The sequence below is a fragment of the Puma concolor genome, chromosome A1 (assembly GCF_028749965.1).
Source record: "Puma concolor isolate L17-30 chromosome A1, mPumCon1.1.hap2, whole genome shotgun sequence".
NCBI lineage: Eukaryota > Metazoa > Chordata > Mammalia > Carnivora > Felidae > Puma > Puma concolor.
Genome location: NC_141667.1, coordinates 171,770,517 through 171,797,170, shown reverse-complemented (window position 1 = coordinate 171,797,170; position 26,654 = coordinate 171,770,517). Strand labels below are relative to the sequence as shown.

At 46.2% G+C, this 26,654-nt stretch overlaps 1 protein-coding gene across 3 annotated transcripts in view; it reads right to left on the bottom strand.

The window, feature by feature from the left end:
- The window catches only part of STK24 (serine/threonine kinase 24), a 121,591-nt gene that overhangs the window by 86,961 nt on the left and 7,976 nt on the right, over positions 1-26,654 (bottom strand). For 2 of the 3 annotated variants that reach the window (XM_086709154.1, XM_086709149.1), the window contains exon 2: positions 23,863-23,996. The exons of the other annotated variant lie outside the window; for it this stretch is intronic. The gene's annotated coding sequence lies outside the window, so the exon portion shown is untranslated. The remainder of the gene's footprint in view (positions 1-23,862; positions 23,997-26,654) is intronic. 3 annotated transcript variants of the gene reach the window in all.

Below are 26,654 nucleotides of genomic sequence, written 5' to 3'. Positions count from 1 at the left end.
GCCAGCAGCATCATACCTCGCTACTTGGTTGCAGGTTCAGTTCAAGTTCACAAACGGCAGACCCTACCATGCAGATTTTACTGGCAGCCTGCATCCTGGTTTTCCAGCGTCACATCAGATACGTGCTTTCCATCGCCCCTCATCAATGTCACAAATCCACAGGGATGCAGCAAATCCTCATCACTTCCAGAGTCTCCTTCCGGAGGACCACACCAGACTTCAGGTTTTAGTAAAGAAAGAAGTGTTAGACCCTAAAGCACAGTGTCTGGCCCAGGCAAAATTTCTCATCCTTTAGCCAGTTACCTGCACCTTAAGTTGGCCTTGGGCTCCAGAGCAGAGACGCTATCCTATTCACTTTCTGCGCTGTGTCATCCTCTGTCCCCTCCGTGGACCTTTCTTCCCTCCCACACAGCCCCTGCCCTCCCTCCCTTCTTGCTCCTTCACCAGACCCGAGGTGAGGTTAAAAAAAAAAACAAAAAAACAAAAAAACTCATGAGCACTGAGGAAACCACAGTAAAGGTATTACTTTGTTCTGTCCTACCAACGGCTGTCACGACTCCTGGACGATATCAGAAGAAACATTAAATGAGGAGACGCAGGAGTCCAGGGCTGGGCGGTGACTGAAAGGAAAGCTGTAATAACTAAAACTTACAGAAAGAGTTACACCACAGATCCTCATGCCCACCAAACAAAATAAAAAGGACAAGATGTTTATATTAACTCAGCCTGCAGTCCACCTGGCACACTGGTCTCAATTTCTATTCTTTTTTTTGTTGTTGTTTATTTATTTTGAGAGCGAGCACGAGTGGGGGAGGGGCAGGGAGAGAGGAAGAGAGAGAGAGTGGGAGGGAGAGACAGAGAGAGAGAGAGGGAATATCTCAAGCTGGCTCAGCGTTGTCAGCGTGGAGCACGACGCGGGGCTCAAACCCACGAACCATGAGATCATGACCTGAGATGAAATCAAGAGTCAGATGCTTAACTGACTGAGCCACCCAGATGCCCCTCAATTTCCATTCTGTTCACTCCAATCACACTGCCCTGAAGCACACACCTCTTCAACCAGTGGGTACAGAGGGCTACAACCATAAAATGCCTCCAAAAGGGTAAATAATGTAACAATTTTTTTGTTGCTTTTCTCCATTTTGCCATGTTAATGGAACAATATCAATATTATTATACTGGATGTACTGGTAAGTCTATTAAATCTATTGGAAATAGGTCGCCCCTCCCTAAATTGCCAGTTGGATATAAAATGGTATGGCCACTTCAGAAAGCAGTTTGGCAGGTTCTCAATAAATTAAACACAAGACCACCATACGACCCAGCAATTCCACTCCCAAGAGAAGTGGAAATCCTAAGGGTCCACACAAAGACATACACGTGAATGTTCACTGGAACACTGGAAACAGCTTAGATGTTCCTCAGCTGGTGAAGGGACAGACACAATGAGGCACATCCATACAATGGGACACTACGCGGCAATAAAAGGGACCAAGCTACTGACAACACATGCCACATCACAAACCTCAAAAACATGCTAAGTGAAAGGAGACAGTCACAAGAAACCACAGACTGTACGAATTCCCTTCTATGACGTGTCCGGAAAAGTCAAAGCGATGGAGACGAAGGAGAGTAGGGGCTGCTGGGAACAGAGGTCGACTGTAAATCAAGCACAAGGGGTCATATTGGGGAGACGGCAATGTTCTCTACGGACTTACCGGGAGGGCTGCACCGCTCGGGAAAGTTCCTAAAAATCACTGAACTGTACACCCGAGGGACTGCATTTTGTGGTCAAATACAACACACCACCATCCCGCAGGCACATCGCACACCGCGTGCCCGTATTCACGTGTGTCCCCCAAAGGACCGTGAGGCCTACGAGGGCAAGGACTTCCCACGGTTCGTCTTCTCTCATCAGCTAGCGCAATACCTGGCATGCGGGGAGCGCGGCGATGTCCACAAATGAACGGTTTTTTGGAAAACAAAACAAACAAGCTTTGGGGTTTTCCATAGCTTCCACAGATCCCCCAAAACTTCTCACTGCTGTCTACTCTTCCACCCAACCTGCCCCCAAACACAAGGGCCACGGCAGGCCACAAAGCAAGGGTATCCATGAAACTTCAAGCTGCTCAACAGCAAGATGTATCCTGATCAACTCTATGAAGAGCAGTGTCGGTCTCTGTTCCAAGCTTAAAAAGAAGAAGAGGTTTTGGCGCCTGGGTGGCTCAGGCGGTTAAGTGTCTGACTTCGGTCGTGATCTCACGGGTTCGTGAGTTCGAGCCCCACACTGGGCTCTCTGCTGTCGGCGCACAGCCCACTTCAGATCCTCTAACCCCGTCTCTGTCCCTTCCCTGCTCGCACATGTGCGCACTCTAAACATTAAAAAAATAAAAAAGAAGTTAAAAAAAAAAAAAGAAAAAGAGGCTGTCTTATGTCTTCATTATGGCATTATCACGAAAACTTCGGGACTGTTAAGAGGAGAAGAGGGGCGCCTGGGTGGCGCAGTCAGTTAAGCGGCCGACTTCAGCCAGGTCACGATCTCGCGGTCCGTGAGTTCGAGCCCCGCGTCGGGCTCTGGGCTGGTGGCTCGGAGCCTGGAGCCTGTTTCCGATTCTGTGTCTCCCTCTCTCTCTGCCCCTCCCCCGTTCATGCTCTCTCTCTCTCTCTGTCCCAAAAAAATAAATAAACGTTAAAAAAAAAAAAATTTAAAAAAAAAAAAAAAAAAAAGAGGAGAAGAGCATGATCTTTAGAATCAGATTCCAAAAAGATGGCGGCTTAGGGAACTTACAATCGAATCTAAAATAAAATCTTAACGTCTTTCAGGAAAGATTTATTTTTGACTCAGAAGCAGCCAATTTAATAAACACACCAGATACTGTCCCAAGAGGATTAAACACAGCAAGCAAAGCGATAAAATAAGTCGCGGGCTCACTTGCGCTCTGCGCCATTTTATCTGCCTAGTGAACAGTCCCCAAGAAGGGGATGCTTCAAAAGACCGTAATTATTAAGGAAGAACTACATTAACCTTGCCTTGGAAATGCAAGAGTTTATTTTCTCAACCAGTACAGTAGCAAAAATAGTGCAGCAGTGAGGAAAAATGTTTTTGCTCACTGTATCCCACACGGCCTAGAACTCATGTACTTCCTACCATCTCATACCACGACCTGTTGTTGAACAGAGAAATACCACATACTTCCTCGTGGTAGAAACGTGAAGTGAGTGGTTAAGGGTGTAGGCTTTTGAGACAAACTCGTTCAAAGTCTGCCTGCCTCTACCACACATTTGCCTAATGATCTTGGGCGACTCACCTAAGCTTTGTGTTGTGGTTTCCGAATCTTTTGAGGGGATAAAGATTCAACGAGTTCATTTCCCCTAATCATAGGCCACTTATCCCACCTGGAAGACTCAGGTGGTTCACAAAACTGCCTTATTTTCTGGACAAGGTGATCAACTCTCATGATTTAATATTTTCCGGCACCACGTTCCGCCAACCCCAGCGGAGGCAGGTATGTCAGCCATTCTCAAATAGTATAAACAGGGACTGCAACAGGCAGCCCTCTGGAAGGTACGCAAACCTACATCGATGCTGCTGAATAAGGACCGCTCCCAGCCAACCCTCGGGGTCGAGGAGGTAAGGGCAGCAAGTCTGACAAAAAACAACACACTTACCCTTTGCATAGTCTCAGAAACGATCTCTACCAAATAAGGAGGCTGGTTCCAACTTCCTCCAACCTCCACCCTGCATTTTATTGACCGTGACTAAAATCGAGCCCACCTCATAGACTCTGGGCTCAATTCAACTATAACACAGTAATCCCACACACCCCTCAGACATACGACATCTTAGACTCCAGACAAGAGTACAAAAAATAGTTCACTTCAGATTAAGAAACGGACACATTGGGGCGCCTGGGTGGCGCAGTCGGTTAAGCGTCCGACTTCAGCCAGGTCACGATCTCGCGGTCCGGGAGTTCAAGCCCCGCGTCAGGCTCTGGGCTGATGGCTCAGAGCCTGGAGCCTGTTTCCGATTCTGTGTCTCCCTCTCTCTCTGCCCCTCCCCCGTTCATGCTCTGTCTCTCTCTGTCCCAAAAATAAATAAACGTTGAAAAAAAAAATTAAAAAAAAAAAAAAGAAACGGACACATTAAATCTCACATAGCTGAGGGGCACCTGGGTGGCTCAGTCGGTTAAGCGTCCGACTCTTGGCTTTGGTTCAGGTCATGATCTCACGGTTTGGGAGTTCAAACCCAGCATCAGGCTCTGCGTTGACAGTGCAGAGCCTGCTTGGGACTCTCTCTCTCTCTCCCTCTCTCTGCCCCTCCCCCACTCGTGCTCACTCGCTTCACTCTCTCTCAAAAATAAACATTAAAAAACAAATTTTAGGGGCGCCTGGGTGGCGCAGTCGGTTAAGCGTCCGACTTCAGCCAGGTCACGATCTCACGGTCCGTGAGTTCGAGCCCCGCGTCAGGCTCTGGGCTGATGGCTCAGAGCATGGAGCCTGTTTCTGATTCTGTGTCTCCCTCTCTCTCTGCCCCTCCCCCATTCATGCTCTGTCTCTCTCTGTCCCAAAAAAATAAATAAACGTTGAAAAAAAAATAAATAAATAAAAAAAATAAAAAACAAATTTTAACAATAAGTAAATACTCAGGTTTCCTGGCTCCTAATTCACCCAGCACCTTTGTGTATCAAATCCCCTTTTCAAGGAGGGGAAATACTCGGGGCGTGAGGGAAAAGTCGCCTCACCAGAAGGCCACCAGGGTAAGAGGAGAGAAAAGATGGGCCCGGGCTCTGCTCCCTGGCTGAGTGAGAAGAATGGCCAGTCACACCACCCTCCACAAGTTCACCACTTCAGTGAAATCCGTCCCTACCCAAGGATAGTACAGAGCTGCTGCATTCCCAAAAAAAGAGAACTAAACACTTGAAAAGCAAATCAAATGAATAATGCAACAAAGTCCCCCACCCCCACCCTGGGCTGGACTGCAGCATGAAGGGGGCATAGATTTAAGGGACGCTCGCACGATGCTTGTTCCCAATTGTTCCCATAGAGCAACTCCACTTTGATTCAGAGGTCAGGTTTTAGAAACCTCAACCCTGAGGAAGCATGATGCCTTCCACTTCCAAGCGCAAAAAGGCCTCCGAGCACAGAAATAGTGGTCACGAATGCTAAGCCCTGAATTCACCTGTACCGCTCTGCCCAGGAGGGGACCTCAGTCCCTCTCTCAGAACGTTCTGGTCCACAACACACACTCTGAGAAAGGTCCCTAACCCACAGCAGATTAGACGCAGCAGCCCGGGAGAAGGGGGGCCAAAGAAGTGGCTTTGCTCGCAGTGGAAAGAGGGAAAAGGCAGAGAGGAGCCACCCCTCCATTCCCAAGGTCGCGTCCAAGGACACCCCTGACTTACAGACCTCCCAACTGACAGAAAATGCCAGCCGTCCCCCACCTCCAAGGGTGAAGTCTGAAAATACTATGCTGAAATAATGAAGAGGATGCCCTGAGACGCCTGGGTGGCTCAGCAGTTTAAGCATCTGACTTCAGCTCAGGTCATGATTTCGGGGTTCGTGGGTTCGAGCTCTGCGTCGGGCTCTGTGCTGACAGCTCGCAGCCTGGAGTCTGCTTCAGATTCTGTGTGTCTCCCTCTCTCTCTGCCCCTCCCCCACTCATGCTCTGTCTCTCTCAAAAAACAAATAAACTTAAAAAAATGAAATACAAAAGTGCTTCTGCGCTTCTGACACAGAAAGATTCCAGACTTGCACCAATGGTAAGTTTCTCCTTAAAATTACCTTCTTTTCAGGATTTCTTCAATTCTCTGACTGCAGTCAGGGAGGTAACCTCTGCGAGGTCCCTTCCATAAGGAAGCTGTTGTGCTCCCATTGCAGGGACGGAGCTGGGTGGGGCGGGCTCCTGCCATCCCTACCGACCACAGTGACATACTGTCGTCTCCCGCCAGCGGAAAAGAGTAAGTCATCAATAAACACTATGGAAGGAAGCTTTAAACCAATAGGCACATCTTTAAAGGACATCACCAGAGCACTGAGCCGTCTCCTGCTGGATAGCTGGGAGACCCAGTCACCTGCGCACCTGTCTAGGCCACACAAACCACGTGCCACACAAAAGCTTCATTTTCCTCCGGGGTCCTCCTTGGCCCTACGCCCAAGGAGAACAGCTCAGCAGGCAGACTGGCCAAGTGTGAGTATGTGGGCGTCAATGCACGGTCGATTACGCTGACGGAACCCAAGCTTCACAGCCTCACTGCAACGAGACTCCCAGAGAAACAAAGCCTACGAGAGGCCCATCTATGCCGCTCTCCTCCGATCCACACTGAAGGTAATGAAGGATGCCACGAGAAGTCCGCCTCCAACAGAAGGAGGAAAGAGCCATCACGCTGAGGACTGCCTGCCAAGTAGAGGGACACCTGAGCCAAGCCGCGGGAAGAGGAGGGACCCAATCCACAACTTGCGGAGCCCCAGGCAAGCAGCGGCTTCTCTGAACAGGAGATTCTTTTCTAGGAATGGCAGGGGCCAAGGCTGCGGGCAGGGGAATTGTTTCAAAGACTTCTCTTGACTCAAAGAAACTAAACGGGGCTGATGTATGGAAATGCTGAATTACTATACTGTACACCTGAAACTAATACCATGTTAACTAACTGGAATTGCAAATTAAGTAAAATTAAATTAAAAAAAAAAGGGGGGGGCGCCTGGGTGGCTCAGTCAGTGAAGTGTCCGGCTTCAGCTCAGGTCCGTGGGTTCGAGCCCCATGTCGGGTCTGTGCTGACAGCTCACAGCCTGGAGCCTGTTTCCGATTCTGTGTCTCCCTCTCTCTCTGCCCCTCCCCCACTCGTGCTCTCTGTCTCTCTCAACAATAAATAAACATTAAAAATTAAAAAAAAAACTAAAGAAAATCAGAACACTCCTTTAAAGATTTTTTAGTCCCCCCCCAAAAAAATCTAGTCACCACAGTTGAAGGTAATAAAAGCCATTATCCTAATAAGCATCCATGTTAAAAGCAGAAAAAGTAAAATACTGCTGGCAAACAATGAAAAAGAGAACAAAAATCACCTAAAAAGGAAGAACTAAAAAGATACACGTGATCAGAGAAGGTGCCAGCTAGGGAAGCAACAACATACATGAACCATACCTAAAAACAGAAGTAAATACAGAGCGCCTGTTAAGCATCTGACCTCGGCTCAGTCATGATCTCACGGTTTGTGGGTTCGAGCCCCACGTCAGGCTCTGTGCTAACAGCTCAGAGCCTGGAACCTGCTTTGGATTCTGTCTGTCTCCCTCTCTCTCTCTCTCTCTCTCTCTCTCTCTGCCCCTCCCCTACTCACATGGTGTCTGTCTCTCTCTCTCAAAACTAAATAAAAACATTTAAAAATACTAAAAAAAAAAAAGAAAGAAATGAAAGTCCTTCTACCAATAAATCCTAAGGAAATAACTAGGTAAGTGGAAAGATTCATATAATCATTGGCATTTCCCTTTTTTTTTTTAAGTTGCAAACTACCTGAGCAGTTATCAACGTAGGATTAATTTCAGGAATTATTCTGCAGCCTTACAATGAAATACCGAGCAGCCACTCGAAATAATGGTTTGCTGACCTGCAGAAACATTCCACGGTTTAATATGAAAAAAAGAACATTACAGAACAGTACATACAGAATGGTTCTGGTTTTGTTGTATGTGGCAGGACGGGTGGGTGATTCACAGAAAGGACTTCAGAAGAACATACGTTAAAATGTTAACAATGGATGTTTATGGGCTTTTTTTATTGATGTTTTTCTGCATTGTCCCAAGTCTTAAAACAAGTAAGCTTATTTTACAAATTTATACTAAGAAAAAAGCAGAGCTGTAACATTTCCATTTCTAAGGAATACAGACAAACACATACATAACCTAAAAGATTTTTTTTTTTTTTTTGGAAGTCCAGACTTGACTTTAGGGTGATTTTAAGTTTATGGTCCAGAATGCTTGGCTCAAACCATTCTGGTTGGGAGAGGCCAGTTTTTGGGCATCTCTAATCCATTACCCTCAATCAATGTGGACAATAATCAAGAAGCTAAAAGCAGCAAATGGGCTCCTATAATACATTAAACATCCTGAACTGTATTACACCAAACACTGTAATTACTCCATTCCTCTTAAACAATTCTCTCCAAAAGAACCAATAAACAAAAGCAAAAGGCTAAAAAAGATAAATCACCTGAAAGAAGAAAACTTAATTTCTGCTATATTTGCATTTACTTTAAGCCCATTACAATGTTTCTTCTGAAGCTAAAAAAGGAAACATGAAAGTTGAAAGAAACTGGGAAAAATCACAGGAATTGCTTAAGAAATGGGTGTGATTCAATACCCCCCTCAAAATCTTTGTCCTTCTAGGTTCCACTGAAGAATGAGAGAAATAGTTTCAATATACGAAATCGATCAGTTAAAAGGACAGTGGCTCCTCACTTGCAGGCAGAGAGCAAGGTAACAGTGGCAGCAAAGGCTGCAGAGGCTGCAGGGCCCAGGTGGAGTATGACGCCCCTTTCCCAATGAACCCCTGATAAAGGGCAGGCCTGCACAGGGCACGGATCACCTTGCCCAGTGACGCTGGGTTCTCCCACCAGAGATGTCCCAGATCTCAGATGGCTCATCTGAGACCCTTCGCTATCAAAGGCCGACTTCTCTTCTTTCCACTAAATGTTACAAAAACAAAACGGTGGAGTAATTCATTTTTTAACTTTGTTTTTATTATTTTGAAAGAGAGCGCGCACACGAGAGAGAGAACAAGCACAGGGAAGGGGCAAAGAGAGAGAGGGGGAGAGAGAATCCCAAGTAGGCTCCGCATTGTCAGCGCGAAGCCCGATGTGGGACTCTAACTCACGAAACCGGAGATCATGACCTGAGCCGAAACCGAGAGTCAGACGCCTAACCGACTGAGCCACCTAGGCGCCCCTGGAGTAATTCATTTTATAAAAGACTTTCTTAATATTTTTGGTTTTGCTTTCCTTTTTTGAATGATGAAAATTATCAGACCTGTCAAAAAGCTTAAACTATGGGTGATATTGCTATAAAGTGACTAAGTTTGCCAAGAATATGGTGAACAGAGGCTTTCTTCCATCCACTGGCCAACGCCACTGCTCATGGGCAGCGAAGGCCTCACCCACCACCCCACTGCCTGCCGTCCTCCTCCTCCTTGGCCTCCTTTCAACCAACCCAAAGGTGAGCGGACTGCTTGTTCACCTTCCTCATGAGCACCCACAACAGGGCTTCCCATCTCTGATCCCACAAATGCAGGCAGCACACACGCCATCATGGAAAGTCAAATTCCCATTTCTCACTTTCTACAATGTGTCCAGAACCAAGCAGCAGGCTCAAATAAGCAACAAGATGGATTTTCTCAACTCAAAACTGACATAACACATGAATAACTCTTCACGTGTCTCAGCTCCCCTTTCTAATGCACTTTTTAACTGAAAAAATTTAAAAGATACAGATTTTTTTTTTTTTTTTTTTTTTACATCAATAGAGCGCTGGCTGTGTGCTGTTTTCCCAGTATTGGTACTGAGACCCCTCTTCACTGATTCCTGCATAGGTCTCCCACAGGGGTGGGGAGGTAAGAGGAGGAGATGAAATCGTAATTGTGAATCACCGTTTTCTCTGCAAGGGTCCCAGATACACTCAGCAATCAACCCAGAAACCTTGGCCTTATTACCAACTCTTTCTGACCAATTGAACAAACTGAAAAAATGCATAACACGTACAAGTAACCTTTTCTAAATCTCAATATCACAACCTCCATCACCTACCCAAATATTCCAATAAACCCATCCCAAACTGTAATTATTCGTCATACAGAACAACGGTCTGCTGCTAAGCCCTCAGAGTAGGTGATGCCATTAATGGAGCCTGGTCACCAATTCCTCCCTTCTCCCTTGAGAACTCAACTGAAAACCCTAACTCTCCAGATCAGTAGGCCAATCCACTAGAGAACCTGGCATAGTGGAAAGAAAAGAATATGGCGCCCATGGCCAGATGCACATGGGTTCAAAGCCATCTCCGCTTCTTGCTAGCTACTCATTTCTGCAGGCCTAAGTTCACTCATCGGTAAAAGGACAGACAAATGCATAAATATAGTCTTCCTGAGAATAACAGATGAAAAAAAAATTTTTTAAACCAGTATATAACAAATGCTCCTATGTTCCCATTATAGTCTGACCTGAAGCCCTACTCGAGTTTTTCTTCTGAGTCACAACTGCTAAAATTACATGCAGTAGTTGAAACGCAGATGATGGGCACTCAGTGAACTTCACTGATGGCTGGAGATGGGAAGATAAATCATGCAGGTGTCAAGGAGCTGACCTGTCCCAAGGGTTTATCCTCAAATCACACACAGTAGCCACATACACATGCCACCACGCCCCCTCATGCCACATCTTTCTCTAAGAAAAATGAATAAACTGCTTAACCTCCTTAATAAAACTATTCAATCCACTGTATGGCTTTCAATCCGAATCTGGATCTTTCGGGTAAGCCCTAAGTAACGATAAATAGAGAAGCCCCCATTGTTAGCCAGGGCTAGGACCACAAGACCACAATGGTCACGATTCAGAGGCCTCTGCAACTGGACTGTTGCTAACACAACTCCACTGGCAACCCCGCCTTGACACCGTGTAGATGACCACAATGTGGCACACAAAGGTTTCGGGTAAAGGGAGTTTTTCACCCCAACCATGTGAAATATCTTCAGCTAATCACAAACTAAGATGATCAACTTCCTGTATCAGCCTGAGGCCACCCACTGTTCCCCGCTAAGCCTGGTGTAACCTCACAGAGCAGGCAGTCACATCTTACAACTCTTCAACTTAATGATCTGGACTTTTCTACAGGAATCTCACAGCAGCAGGTTCCCCCCCTCAGCAGCTAACCTCAAAGCGGTGCTCATCCCAAGTCATGACACATCGCTAACGCTGACGGTCGTTGCCAACTGGAGACTCTTCAGAGAAGGCGAAAGTTTCCTTGTTTCTTTTTTTTTTTTTTAATAGGAGCTGCCTCCGTCCCGTAGTTGTGTCTCCTCAAAAGACAAGCCACCCGTAACTGCTGCTGAAATCCACCTGAGCGTCCTCACACGCCAGCATCCTGAGAAAGCTCAGGGACACAGCCAGCCTTCTTCCAGGTGAACGCAACCCAAAGGTCTGGGCTCAGAAGTAAAAACACTGGGGGCGCCTGGGTGGCTCAGGTGGCCAAGTGCCCAACTCTTGGTTCCAGCTTAGGTCATCATCTCACGGTTCGTGGGATCAGACCCCACGTCAGGCTTTGCGATGACAGTGCGGAGCCCGCTTGGGATCCTGCGTCTCCTCTCTCTCCAAATAAATAAATAAACATTTTTTTTAAAAGGTAAAAATGCTCATTTGCATGGTATTTTTGCTTAGTTCCAGAGGCCCAACTGTAAGCATGCAAAATATACAGCCCTCTGTCCTCAATGTGTTTTTAGCCCAATTTAAAACAAAACAAAACACTTCCGAATCAGGAAAAAAGACTAAGTTCAACTTCCAAAAACGTGTATGTATGTAATATACTGGGACCAGCCTGTAGAAATCAAGACCTACCTAGGTTTTCCAATCTCGACTTGTTACCTGTCCTCCAAGCAAATCAGAAATAAACTAGGAAGCCACCTAAGCCACTTTAGGCCAGTTTTGGATAATCTGGATTATCCAATCCATTAAGGAGACACCACCTGACTCGAAACCCCCAGATGTCACCTTTTTTAGCACTCTTACCCTACTCCAAACTGAAATCTTTCCAATGCCTTTTGCTTCCCATTTTCTTAGGTAGGAAGAAGAAAAAAACATTAATCTAACTCATCTACACCAGTTACCCCAGACTACAGCCAATTCTATGAAAAGACCCCATCTGCTTGGAATGCCCTTCACCCACTAGCACTTTAAAAAACTACTCAGATACACGCTCAAATGTCACCTCCTCCAGGAAGGCTTCCTTCCTTTCACCCACTTTGACTAGTATCACCTCGCACTCCCAGCGCTTGCCGGGCATGTCAGAATGTCTGCAGGACAATGGGCCGCGAGCGCATTAAGAGCAGGCATAGTTCATCCACTTCCCCAGCCTCCAGCATGGGGCTTCAACATCGCAGACATCCAATAAATCTGTTGAGGAAGGAGTTTCCCATCTCATCAAGACTATGAAAAGCACTTAAGTGCTGGCAGAAACTGGATTGCTTAAGAGGTCTTAGAGGTTGGTGACATTTCTGATGGAGCTGCTGAGATTGGGAAGAAAAAACATCAAAAGGCACTCCCAGCCTTCCCCTTCAGTTCTGAATGGAGAAGAGTGAACGCCCCGCTGAACGCCCCGCCCCGCCTTTGTAATTAACGCAACCACAGAATCCTAACCCTCAACATTAGCTACCCCTGGGGAATAAAAACCATACAATTCTGCATTGTTTGATTTTTTTTTTACAGTTAATTATGTATTCCTTCTGTAATATTTTAAATAAATTAAAATTTGTAGTAGCTCAATTTTTTTAAAAGGAATCTACATTAGTTTGGGGGGGGGAGAAGGGGGGTACCACGTGGATTTTTTCCCTCCGTACCATCCCCAACAGCCTTCCACAGAAACTGAGTTATAGGAAGGGGTTTAAACCCTAACTACCAAACCGAGGTCAGAAGCATGAGAGACGCTGAGGACAGGTCAGCGTGAGGGCAGCTTCTCGGAGCCTCAGGACATGAAGGCGTGAGGCCACAGGTGGAGGCAGAACAGGCTCAGAAGCAAATCACCTGCAAAGCACCTAATTCCACCTAATTCGCACCTAATTCGAGATGTCCTTCCACCCCACCCTGCTGGGAAAGGAGGGGATGAGGGAAATTTCAGGGAGTCAAAACAAAAAGGGAGATCTACTTAGAGAAGAAGGTACGACATACGTACCTCCATGTTCAGTGTCCTTTAACTTAACATGTCTGTTAACAGTCACAAGATAATTGAAGGAGCAGAGAACCAAAAAGGAAGTGTGCAGAACCCCCCCCCCCCCTTAGAATCTCCCCGGGGTCGGGTTCCTGGATGGCTGCCAAGAGCCACTAACTTCTCAAGACATAATTTTGGATGCATGCATCTTGACAACTCCAAATGCATGCAGCTTTCACGATAACAGAGACCAAGGAACCCAGGCTCCCCCACACTGAGAGAAACTACTTGGTCAAGTCAGAAACTAAAAAAGCCAATGAGGAGAAAATGGGGTACAGATAAAAAAATATTCCAGTGAACCAAAAAGACATGTTTTTAAAATACAGAGGCTTTCAGGGCAGTGAAACTATTCTTTCTACTATAAGGGCGGATGCATGTCATTACATTTTGTTAAAACCTATATAGGATGTTAAAACGGTTATTCGAGCCCTAACATCAACTAAGGACTTTGGATGATAATGATGTCCCAATGTAGGCTTATCAATCACAACCAATATAATCTGGTGCAGGATACTGACAGCGGTGGGGAGGGGATCGGACAGAAGGGAAAATCTCTGTATCCTCTGCTCAATTTTGTTGTGAACATGAGTCTCTTTGTTGTTCCAGTCACTCCCCCCAGAGTCCGCACTTCCCCAAAACACGTATTGCCCACCGCTCTTTACAGAACAGAACTGCAAAATGAGCCATTTCACTTTACCTATTAAAATTAGTTCTGGCTAAAAGAGTACAAAAAAACTGAGCAGTTCTGATTTAACCCAGCAACTTTCATAAATTGTCATCTCCAGACCCCCAAGTTACCTAAACCATCAAGCCTTAGAGATTAACTAAAAGTAAACCAACTAGATAAAACTCCAAAATCCTTTCCTCATGGGAAGTGGCATCTTATCATGCTTAAGTTTTACACTTAGTAAAGAAAAGGATTTTAACAATACAATCACCGCAAACAACCCACCCCAACACTGCTTTCATTCTTCCCAATTCCCTCTCAGGTTGAACCAGGTGCAGTAAGGAGCCCCGCAGGAAAATCAGCATCATCGATGGGGATTAAAACGAAAGTTCTTTGTTTAGTTGATCTAGAGGCTTCTACGCCGATTTTTCCAGGTGTAACCAAAGACTAAAATGTGTGAACATGCTTTTTGAATTCTGCTCTCCAGCTCATTGGAAAGCTGCTTTCTGATCCACCCCAGGAGCCACATCCATTAAACCACCCATGAAAGAGATTCAGAGTCAAAATTAAACAAATGCTAGGTACTTGGAGCTCTGGCATAGGATTTAATCTGTTACAACTTTTTCAAAAGAAACTCCTGCCACCTCAGAAAACCGCAAACTGCTCCTGACTTCAGGGCAGTCAGCTCGTGAACTCTGCCCACTGACAGCAGATTAACACCCATTCCTTAACCCTGGGGCCTCGGGTGGCAATGCTCTGATGCCGGGACAGCAGAGCTCAGAGCACGACGACTCACAGGTCTCAAACAGAGCTCGGGCACCATTTCCTTTATCGATTTTCAAGCTGCCACCTTCTGGTTTTTCATTACTCCCTCCTCTGTGCTGCTTCTGTGCCTGACACTTCTACAGCTGCCTTGAGCCCACTGACAAGCATGTGTACATACATGTCCCCTGTTATTAGAATGTAAGCTCCCTGAAGACAGGGCTTATCATTTACCTTCCCAATTCCAGTGCCAGCACGGCGTATGACATGGCAGACCCATCTTCCTCAAGCATATACGTCTTCGCCTACAGATGCCATCGACCTTTCACTGCCTGACACTCTGCATTTTAGGTACCTACTTAGAGTAACACACTTTCTCCCTACAATCAAGGACTACTGCTTGTAGCAACTAGTATAGATGCTTTCCCAACAGCCAGCTAAAATCAGTTTTAAAACAAGGAATCGGATCTTTAATTGGAAACTACTGAAACCTATTGCAGGGGGTGCAGTAAAGAGGTCCCGTACCAGAGCCATCGTACCAAGGAGGCGTTAACAGATGGAGGACAAAGGGCCTGGGAGTAACAGAGCCAGCACCCTGCAAGAGGCCACCCTGGCCTGCACAGGGCCAGTCCTACGCCAAGAAACGAAAGGAAAAGGCTTCCCTCTCCTCCAGCTGTCTTCTACCAACTGGCTTCCTGCCTTCAGAACCAGGACTTTGACCCTTAAATTATAGCTCAGTTAGGCTTATCTAGCCTAGCCTCACAACTTACCCACCATTTATAAACTCATTTCTATAAGAAAACACGTAGGTGTTCTAACCAGCAAACTTACAAATGAAATCAGAAATGCATCTGGTGAAGATCTGTATTTTAAACTTTATTTCTGACACATGAAAAATTTTGCTTCTGTTTGCATCAAACTGTAACCGTGGTGATTATGGCAATAAATTACAATCAAAATATTAATATATCCCTTACCAAATTTTTCTGTTTTATAAAATACTACAACGCATGGGGCGCCTGGGTGGCTCAGTCAGTTAAGCATCCAACTCTTGATCTCAGCTCAGGTCGTGATCTCGTGGTTCATGGGTTCGAGCCCTGCATCGGGCTCTGTGCTGACAAAGTGGGGCCTGCTTGGGATTCTCTCCCCCTCTCTCTCTCTGTCTCTCAAAATAAATAAACTTGGAGTGGGGCGCCTGGGTGGCGCAGTCAGTTAAGCGTCCGACTTCAGCCAGGTCACGATCTCGCGGTCCGGGAGTTCGAGCCCCGCGTCAGGCTCTGGGCTGATGGCTCAGAGCCTGGAGCCTGTTTCCGATTCTGTGTCTCCCTCTCTCTCTGCCCCTCCCCCGTTCATGCTCTGTCTCTCTCTGTCCCAAAAATAAATAAACGTTGAAAAAAAAAAAATTAAAAAAAAAAAAAATAAACTTGGAGCATCTGGGTGGCTCAATCGGTTAAACATCTGACTTTGGTTCAGGTCATGATATCACGGTTCCTTGGCTCAAGCCCCACATTGGGCTCTATGCTATCAGTGCAGAGCCCACTTTAGATCCTCTGACTTCCTGTCTCTCTGCCCCTCTCTCACTCACGTTCTCCCTCTCTCTCTGAAAAATAAACATTAAAAAAAAATTTTTAAGAAACTTTAAAAAAGTTTTAAATGCTACAAGGCAAATGGCCAGCCAGTCTACACTTCCAATGTTTCATCTTAAAATAGCAAAAACTTTTACCACACAGTATCTGACAGCACTTCCTCTTCTTTTTAAATGTTTTTATTTTTATTTTTGATAGAGAGAGGAAGAGCACAAGTGGGGTAGGGTCAGAGGGAGACACAGAATCTGAAACAGGCTCCTGGCTCCGAGCTGTGAGCACAGAACCTGCCACGGGGCTCGAACTCACAAACTGTGAAGATTACGACCTGAGCCGAAGTCAGACGCTCAACCGACATAGCCACCCAGGGGTCCCTACTTCCTCCTCTTCTTTAATTGCATGTCTATCCACCAACACCCATTTTCGTGTCCACGCTCATAAGAGCTAAACAAATAAAGACAATCAATCATACGATAAAGAAAAATTTCTAAATTTGAATAAAGAGAAAAGGCACACGGATTCCGGCAGAATTCGGTAATGCTAAACTCTCTTATCGTTTGCCTTGTATTTCTCAAATGTTTCTATTCGTTAAAAACATACATATCATAGAAGGGTACTAGTACAGGTTCATGTCCCTTATTCCAAGTTCCAAAACCCCCAAGTCTCTGAAACGCAACTGTTTTTCCTAACTCCTTTAGAGGGAAGATCTAAACTGATCTGAAACCAGCTGGCAGGACAGGGGCAAGTGACATGGCACGACCCCCTCTTTGCACTAACAGACTGTGGTGGCCCCCGCCCCGTGGCCACTCCATGCGGCCAGGCATCCAGACTTCAACACTGGGACCACTGCTGCCAGCAGCCCCTCGCTCATGTGTGCACCATGTACAGGAAGGAAACACGAATACCCAGCATGAATCATATGCTATGAAACTGCTAAAAAGTAGACTGGTCCTATTCGGGGTGAATGTTTGTTCAGAGCAGTGATCTTAAGTCACCATGTTTGTACCTCCCGTGGTCCTGCCAGTTTCCACATCATCTATTACCTCTCGTTAAAGCAAAAGACCGGAAAGAAACATACATGATATTAAAGCTACCTTAAAACTAGAAAAGCTTATCACATATATAAAGTCTTCATCTGAAGAACAATTAAGAAGAATACAATTCAGCCAGGCAGAATTCCTGCCGTTCACCTCCCTCAGGTCCCTACAATTTGCCTGACCCGCTGACTAGAGGACGCCCAGAAAGGAGAGTGGTTTTGTGGTCGAGTTACTGTGCACACCAGTGTAGGCATGCACACACACGCACAGTCTTTGCGGGGGGGGGGGGGGGGGGGGGGGGTCCAGTCCATATGCACTGTCCTACTCCTCCTCCAGCAGGGGATAAGGAGCCCAGCAGGAATTTGCAATACCACCTCATCAGTGGTCCAGCTTATCAACGTAAGCAAAGCAATTAACCGCAAAAACATTAAATAACAATAACAGTGCTCTTCAATAATCCAGTTAAAGGAGAAGGAATGATGAATAAGCTTTTCTTTCTCCAAAGGTAAAACAAAGTGGCAAGATTACTCCAACCAGCAGAGCCAAACAGGACTGTGCTTTCTGGCTGGAGCTCTGTGTCCCACAGAAGAGGCATGCCTTACACGGAGGAGGCAAGGGTAAGTCTGTTAAGGTGATAAAACAAATCACGTGGAAATGGGGGACGATATCTATGATCCATTTCTGAATGGAAAATATAAAACGTGCACCTGTGTATGTGTAACTGCAATGTCTTAAATATATGTATGCACAGAGACAACCAGAAAATAAGCAAAAAAAAAAAAAAAAAAAGGCCAAAAAAAACCCCAGCTATTTTCAAGTAGTGGAACCAAATATGCTTTCGCTTTAACAATAATTTAATGGGGGACCAGGGCTCCTGGGTGGCTCAGTCGGTTGGGCATCTGACTCCTGATTTCGACTCAGGTCATGATCTCGCGGTTTGTGGGTTTGCGCCCCTGCACTGGGCTCTGAACTGACAGTGTGGAGCCTGCTTGGGATTCTCTCTCTCCCTCCCTCTCTGCCCTTCCCCTGCCTGCTCTCTATATCCCTCAAAATAAATAAAACTAAGGGTGCCTGAGCAGCTCAGTCGGTTAAGAGTTCGACTTCGGCTCAGGTCATGATCTCGCGGTTTATAGGTTTGAGCCCTGCGTTAGGCTCTGTGTGGACAGCTCAGAGCCTTGAGCCTGCTTTGGATTCTGTGTCTCCCTCTCTCTCAAAAATAAACATTAAAAAAAATTTAATAGATAAATAAAAATAAAAGCCTTTAAAACATTTTTAATAATAATAATAATTCAACAGGGGAGAGAGTGAGAGTATTTTCCCAGAGGCGGGGGGGGGGGGGGTCCTATTTCTGGACCCATCTTCAACCCCACGTTTCACATTACTTTTTAATAGACTACACACAGGAAACGTGGCCAGAGTTAGCGGTGGGGCTCTCACACTACGGTGGATCACCACGTGAAGGCCTTCCACTGGTTTTCAAAGAGCTTTACGATCACAGACTCCTCAGCAGAAACAAACTCAATTATCGCTACTCTGACACAAGAGGACAAAGGGAAGAATCATTTCCATGGAATTTCAAGACCAACCTTGACTTCTATGGCTAAAACATGAAGAAATAATATGTGCAACAAACCCTGTAGAAAAAGTACTGAGAACTTCACCATCTTATTTTTTTATGTTATCTTTTAATTTAAATCCAAGTTAGTTAACATGCAGTGTAATAATGGTTTCAAGAGTAGTATTTAGTGATTCATCACTTACATATAACACCCAGTGTTCATCACAAGTGCCCTCCTGAGTACCCATCATCCATTTAGCCAACCCCCCCACCTCACCCCTCCAGCAACCCTCCGGTTGGTTTCTGTATTTGAGTCTCTTACAGTTTGCCTCCCTCTCTTCCCTTCCCCTATGCCACTTAAAAGGGCTTTACATATTTTATCATTTAAAGTAACTTTCACTCTTATTTTTCAGGAGTCAAAGAGTTTGTTCCTTTTGAAAATAAAATCTAAATTGTGTTTTTTTTTTTTTTTTTTGCAACTACAAAGAGGAAAAACAACTTCTGACCAGGAGTGCTACAGCACAAGCTTTTTAAAGGCTACTGATAGATTACAACAAAGAAAAAAGAAATTAACACACGTTATCGGCCCACACATTCATTAACATAAACATACACACACATTTATGTTGGTGGTGGGCTGAAGGGAGGGATCAGGTGGATCCTTGGCAAAACTGCTTTTCAACTCAAAACTGTTTTAAACTATGTAATCACTTAAAAACATGGTCTGGGGCTCCTGGGTGGCTCAGTCACTTGAGCGTCTGACTTCAGCTCAAGTCATGATGTCACAGTTCATGAGTTCAAGCCCCACATCTGGGCTCTGTGCTGACAGCATAGATGCTACTTGGGATCCTCTCTCCCCCTCTCTCTGCCCCTTCCCTGCTTGCATGCTCTCTCTCGAAAATAAATAAGGGTTAAAAAAAAAAAAAAAATGACCCTGCTTCATGCCTAAGCAGAAATTAAATTTCAGCCCCCAATATCTACAGTCACACCCTGGGCTGCTGGTGCTAATGACCCCAGGCCCCTTTGGAAGTGTGAGCTGAGACCACCACCACCGTCAGGTGTGTCCCCCTCCAGCCACATTCCACCTCCCCCCCACACTTGGGAGACAAATACAGGCAGCCTAGGTAACTACAATGAAGCCAGGCCACGTAAGCACCTCGCTGTTTCCTAAAGGAGGCAAAATGGAGAAAAGCCCTCAGAATGACACAAAGTCTATTTTTAGAAAGACTTCAGATTCTTCACTGACAAATGAGAGAGAGGAACCCAAACATCACAACTACCCTTCCTGACACAGTCCATCTCCTAAGTCTGCGTAATATCCCGTTTACCCTTATACTGGACAAAGCCCTCTAACCAACCTCAGAAAAATTACAATGCACTTTCAAAAAACATCAAGACCTCTCCCTTCCCCCAAAAAGCCATCCTCAAATAAGCAAGTGTGGTAAAACTAGAGTCTAGCTAATCACAGAACACTCCAATAAAAGACTGCTAATACAGAAATACAAATCATTTTTTGAGTTAAAAACCAAATCAACTGGGGCGCCTGGGTGGCGCAGTCGGTTAAGCGTCCGACTTCAGCCAGGTCACGATCTCGCAGTCCGTGAGTTCGAGCCCCGCGTCAGGCTCTGGGCTGATGGCTCAGAGCCTGGAGCCTGTTTCCGATTCTGTGTCTCCCTCTCTCTCTGCCCCTCCCCCGTTCATGCTCTGTCTCTCTCTGTCCCAAAAATAAATAAACGTTGAAAAAAAAAAATTAAAAAAAAAAAAAAAAAAAAAAACAAACCAAATCAACTATTTATACATAAAAGCACAAAACCTGTCACATCCCAAACATTAAAGAGTCTACTGCCCCAGAATGTACTTTTCCCAGTTTAAACATATATGTGTATGTTAAGTGTTAAACAGAACACCCACAAGAAAGAAAAGCAAATTTGCCAGGAGACAGCCCATTCATTTCCTGACTGCCCTTCCCCTACCAGGTGCTCCTCTTGGGGACCTGTGCTCTAGCACGGTCAGGGAGCTAGCTGGACGGTACACACCTTCCCTGAAGGTCTGCCCTTCAAATCCAATTAAGAAAAAAGAAGGCAGGGGCGCCTGGGTGACTCAGTTGGTTGACCGCCCGACTCCAGCTCAGGTCATGATCTCACAGTCCGGGAGTTCAAGCCCCGTGTTGGACTCTGTGCTGACAGCTCAGAGCCTGGAGCCTGCTTTGGATTCTGTGTCTCCCTCTCTCTGCCCGTCCCCCGCTCTTGCTCGGTCTCTCTCTGTCAAAAATATATAAACATTAAAAAAAAAATTAAAAAAAAAAAAAGGAAAAAGAAGGCAACATGATATAAATACTAACAGCTCACCAGAGGTTAGTTACTGGGCAAAGGAACCAGGGGATACCCTGCTAGGTGAGCAGATGAGCAGAGGCAGAGGGGAGCGGTGAGCTGACCAGGGAGGACTGAAAAGCAGGACAACAGGAAGCCCTCTATTAACAAGAGGCCCTGAGTTTTAAGCTGGAATTTGTATTTGATCAGGAAACAACCAGAGATTCTTAAGCAGGGAATGTCATGATAAAAACAACAGTTATGAGAGGTTATCCTCATTGGGGTACCTGGGTGGCTCAGTCAGTTAAGCATCTGACTCTTGATTTCGGCTCAGGTCATAACCTCACTGTTCTTGAGTTCAAGCCCCGCATCAAGCTCTGTACTCCCAAGCACAGAGAGAGAGCTTGGGATTCTCCCTTTCCCTCTCTGTCCCTCCTCCACTCACCCTCTCTCAAAGTAAATAAATAAACTTCAAAAAAAAGAGAGAGAGGTTATACTGTGGAAGACTATCAGGTTCAGGACTTATGCTCTGGTTCGGGGTTTTCCAAAAGAATCATGGAATGCCAGCTCTCAGAGATGCAGTCCTTACAAAGTAAGGTTCTGACATCAAAAAAATGCAGAACACACATCTTCCTCTATTCCCCCAAAGTTTTATAATACATGCTAAAATGGTAAAGGCCCTAAGAAGTCTCACAAAAGTCTATTCAATTCCCAAAGTCAGTCTTCTACAATCCGTAAGTTCCAAGCATTGGTTTTCTTTCTTTTTTTTTTTTTTTTAAGATTTTATTTTTGAGCAATCTCTACGCCCAATGTGGGGCTTGAACTCATGGAGATCAAGAGTCACATGCTCCACCGAGACTGAGCCAGCCAGGCGCCCCTAGCACTCACTTTCAATTGAGCTTTCAAATGGGCATCACTATAGAGTGTCCCACAGCGGGGAGCAGTAGGCATTTAAAGATTTTGAATTCTCCAGTTTAATGGTTCTCAAAATTGTGGTCCCTGAGGCAGCCACGCACCTGGAAAACTTTTTAGTTTCTATCCCAGACCAACAGCCTAGCAGTGTGCAGTTCATCAAGCTCTCCAGGTGACGACGACAGATGCTAAACCTTGAAAACCACTGGTTTAATTATGGGTACTTTTCTCAGCGAATCCGGGCAATAACTGAAAGGCACTAAACCGAGGCCAAAGGCCCCCATCCCACCCTGGGGTATGGGGTGGGGGGGCCCTAGGGGCTCAGGAGAGGGACTGGGGATCAGGAATAGGGAAAACATCTTACCATCCAAGTCACCACCCCCCACAGCCACAATCCAGAAAGCTAGGAAGCCACTTAAAAATAATACTGGGGGGCGCCTGGGTGGCTCAGTCGGTTGGGCGGCCGACTTCGGCTCAGGTCATGATCTCACGGTCCGTGAGTTCAGGCCCCGCGTCAGGCTCTGTGCTGACAGCTCAGAGCCTGGAGCCTGTTTCAGATTCTGTGTCTCCCTCTCTCTGACCCTCCCCCGTTCATGCTCTGTCTCTCTCTGTCTCAAAAATAAATAAATGTTAAAAAAAAATTTAAAAAAAAATAATACTGGAGCATGGACAAAATCTTTAAAAGTCCAAAAGAAAAAAAAAGTGGGAATAAAAGTGCCCAAGGTACCATCTCTTATCAGGCCTGGACTGGTTTCATAGAAGCCATAAACACAATTTGACCCTTAGGGAAACAGGGGCCTCCAGGGCAGGACCTGAGAGGCTCGGTGGCAGGACTTCTGGTGTAAGGAAGACCACTACCACCACCAATGCTGGCATCAAAAGTTAGGACTCTACCCCCAACAGGGCTGTTTTCGAGCTGAGGGGCCTTGGTTAAGCCTCCTGAACCTCAGTTTTCCCATCTGTAAAACCGGTGTCCGAGCCCTTCCATGCCGGGCAAGGGCCTTGAGGGTTGCCCGAGGGCCTAAGCTGCCCACCAGAGCCCTACCCTTGAGGAAGGCCAGATAGATTCATCCCACTCCTTCAAGGCTTCCTTCCACGAAGAGTAACAAATATTTACTTTCTCAACTGATCAATACAGCAAAGCCAAAGGCACCTTTACTATTCAGGGACAGGAGCAAGAGGAGAAAGAAAAGCCGCCTACCAGTAGGAGCCACTGAGGAAGTGAGTAACTCTTTGTACGTGACGGCTTTTCTTCTTTTTCTTTTCGAATTACCTCTCAAGTAATGTTTGCTATGATGAGAGTGCATCAAACACAAGGAAACTCAAACAATACCTTTCTTCGGCTGGCTCTCAGTTCGTCAGGAGTTCGGGAGGCAATTTAACAACTGTAACCACACTACACATAACTTCAAAAATTATCCTACGAGAAACTGCTCAAGATAACTGCTAACCAACGTCCAGCCCCCAAGTTCCGGGTTACTTTTCATTTTTCCTCAGTGATTTATCACTGTAAATTCCTACCCGAAAAAAGTACTTGGTTCTTAAGTAGGAAATCATTCTAGGGGAACGTCCCAAAGAGCTGCCTTCCCTGTTCGTAACGCGGGGTATTTAAGGAGCAGCGTCGGGCCAGGCATCAAGGCTGCAAGGGGCAGGGAGCGAGCGGGGACCCCCCATGGCCCTCAGTCCCCAGCACACGATTCTCTAATGTGGGGCTCTGCCATGTGTCGCCACAACACCCCGGCAGCCTTTCAACACCTGCCCCGTCTCCCCCCACGACCTGGCTGACCACCACAGAACCCATGGCCTTAACAGACACCGCCCCCACCTGCCCCCTCCCCCGGGTGGCACGCATTCAATTCCAGGCCGCGGGCTGGGCCCCCCAAACCTACAGCCACCAAATAAAACGCTTCTCCCAAGAGTTACACGGAGGCTCCCAGCAATGGTCCTATGCCCACACGATCCTAAGACTAGAAAATGGGGCACAAAGTGGAGACAAGCAGGATGGCAGCCCGAGTTAGGGAAGTGGAGGTCACTGTTGGGGATATGGAAAAACAGGCATGTATTTACATCATCACTGACTTACAGAGAGAGAACAGAAGGCACACTCTCCTGAAGGGAACAGGGCCTCGGGAGTCCTTCCCGGCGCCAGGGTGCTGCGAAGTCCTGACCGTGGAACTCACATTGTACTCTTCCTGTTCATTCATTCATCTGTAACAACTGGAGAGAGGGACGTCCAGGTAGAGAGCGTCTACTCTGGTCAATCCTGAAATCCCACTAAAACCATAATGAAAGGAGTTTTCTTAAAAGGCTAAGACTCTTGCCTACGAGGAGGGGAAAGAAGACCAAAAGCAATGAAATTCCAGAAGTGGGAAGAAAGCTAGAAGGAGGGAGAGATGCTAAACTTGAGGTGGAGAGAGCAGAGAACCAAGCCCATTCACAGCGCTGAATCCCCACAACTCAGGAACCGGCAGCATCTAAAACAAGGAATCAAAGTCAATTAACGAAGTGGTTAGACACCCAGAAGGCCTTCCTCGCTCGGAGCTAGGCAGCTGCCCGCCGCCTTCCCAATCAAGGAACTAGGGAAAGCACAGTCCCCAGAAAGGAAGCTGAGGGGGTCTGGAGCCAGCAGCAGCAGACACGGCTGAGGACAGAGGCGGTGTGCTAAAAAACGGGGGATCCAAGCTACCTGCACCCACACACAGTCCTTCCCCTCCGCCCAGTGCTCCGTGGGCATCAGGCCTCGGGAGGGAGAAGGGGTCGGCCCAGGGGAGCATCAGGTGTGGGCAATAAACAGTGCAGACAGGAGCAGGTCAGAGGCTTCTCCCGGAAGGTGAACTGCATAAAAAGCTGAAAGAAACTGACATCAGCCATTCCTTACCTCTCGCATCAATAGAACCACCTGGTATCACTGAGGTTGGAAAAGTTCCATTCAAGGGCTCGGATTTCCAACCAGCTCAATTGTTCCCCCACTCGTAAATACATTGGAGGGTGACCTCTACCATTAGAAATAAAGACCACAAGAGGCACCTGGGTGGCTCAGGTGGTTAAGTGTCTGACTTCAGCTCAGGTCGTGATCTTGCGGTTCATGAGTTCGAGCTCCGCGTCAGGTTCTGTGCTGACACCTCAGAGCCTGGAGCTTTGGCTTCTGTGTCTGCCCCTTCACTGCTTGTGTGTTCTCTCTCTCTCTCTCTCTCTCAAAAATAAACACTAAAAAAGGAAAGAAAGACCACAAAAGGGGCACCTGCGTCGCTCAGTCGGTTAAGCATCTGACTCTTGATTTCAGCTCAGGTCACAATCTCAGGGCTCATAACTCTGAGCTCTGTATGAGGCTCCATGCCGACAGTGTAGAGTCTGCTTGGGATTCTCTCTCCATACCACCCCTCATAAAAAATAAATTAATTTAAAAAAAAAGGTAAAAAAAAAAAAAAAAAAACCACAAAAACTAAAGACCACAACCAACAAGAGGGGAGAAAGGGCTGTGGAAGAAGATCTATTCTGAGCAGAGGCAACGTAACTGCAATTAACATACCCAAGGAGGTAAGAGCAAATATTTCAACTGAAACAATAAAAGAACATTCAGAGAACCAAAAAGAGCTCTTAGAATTTAAAAAACAAGAGCAGAAATACTCATTTAAAAGAGCTAGAAGAAAAAGCTGAAACAATCTCCCAGAAAGCCAAGTAAAAAAGACAAAGAAATAGAAAATAGGTTTAAAAGCATAAAACTACCAGTCCAGGAGGTCCAACATCCAGGTAAGAATTTAAGGACAAGAGAACACAGAAAGATGTGAGCTGCCTGATTTAAAGGGCTTCCTGCACGAAGGCATGTTATTTGTGAAAACTGAGATCACCAAGAAAAAATCCAGATCCTATTAGGCTCAGGAAGAACCGAAGAGCTCACCTACACAGAATCCAGTACTGGTGTGGCACTGAGTTCTTCAACAGCAACAATGAAAGCTAAAACACAGTGGAGAAATGCTTTCAAGATCCTGGAGGAAAATAATTTCCACCCTATGACCATGCCAAAATACAAATGGAGAGGAAAAGAAAAAGAAACTTTCAGATACCCAGGACCTCAAAAAACCCATCTCCCTTGTACCATAGTCACAGAAAGGCTCCTCAAGATATGTTCCACCCACAGCGTGAACCAGGACAGACAATGACGGGAGACACAGAAAACAGGCCGCCAGGAGCAGCGTGGGGAATCCCACGTATGAAGGGAGAGAAGACCCGCGATACCAGAAGAGGACCAAGTGTGGAAGACCACCAGTCTACAGGGAGGTCAGAAGGCTCTCAGGAAGAGTTCTCCAGGAAGGTGACATGGATAGCCTGTCCATCTGGCTCTACTTGAACTTCCGCAGGGAAGATTTCAACAACTGTGCGAGTGCTGGTTGAATAAGCTATAAATACTGGTACAGACTCAATGTCTGTGTCCTCCCAAAATGCGTATGTTGAGCCCCAGTGCCCTATGGGATGGTACTAGGAGGTGGGGGGTCTTTGGGGTGATCAGATCATGAAGGTAGAGCCCCCAGAATTGGGACAAGTGCCCTTAGAGAAGAGCCCAGACAGCTAGCTCCCTCACCCCCTCTGCCACGTGAGGACACAGCCAGACACAGACCGTCCATGACCCAGGAAGGGGCCCTCACCAGACACAGAATCTTCCAGAGCCTTGACCTGGGACTTCCAAGGCTCCAGAACTGTGAGAAATAAATGTTTGTTGTTTAAGCCACCCAGTCTATGTACAGTACGGTGTTACAGCAGCCCAAACTAAAGCGATTATTAAAAAAAAAAAAAAAAAAAAACTTTCAGAAAAGATTTGAAAAGGAATCCTGGTTTCCTAATGGCTGGGCTGGGAATAGGGTTCCAGTCACACTAATC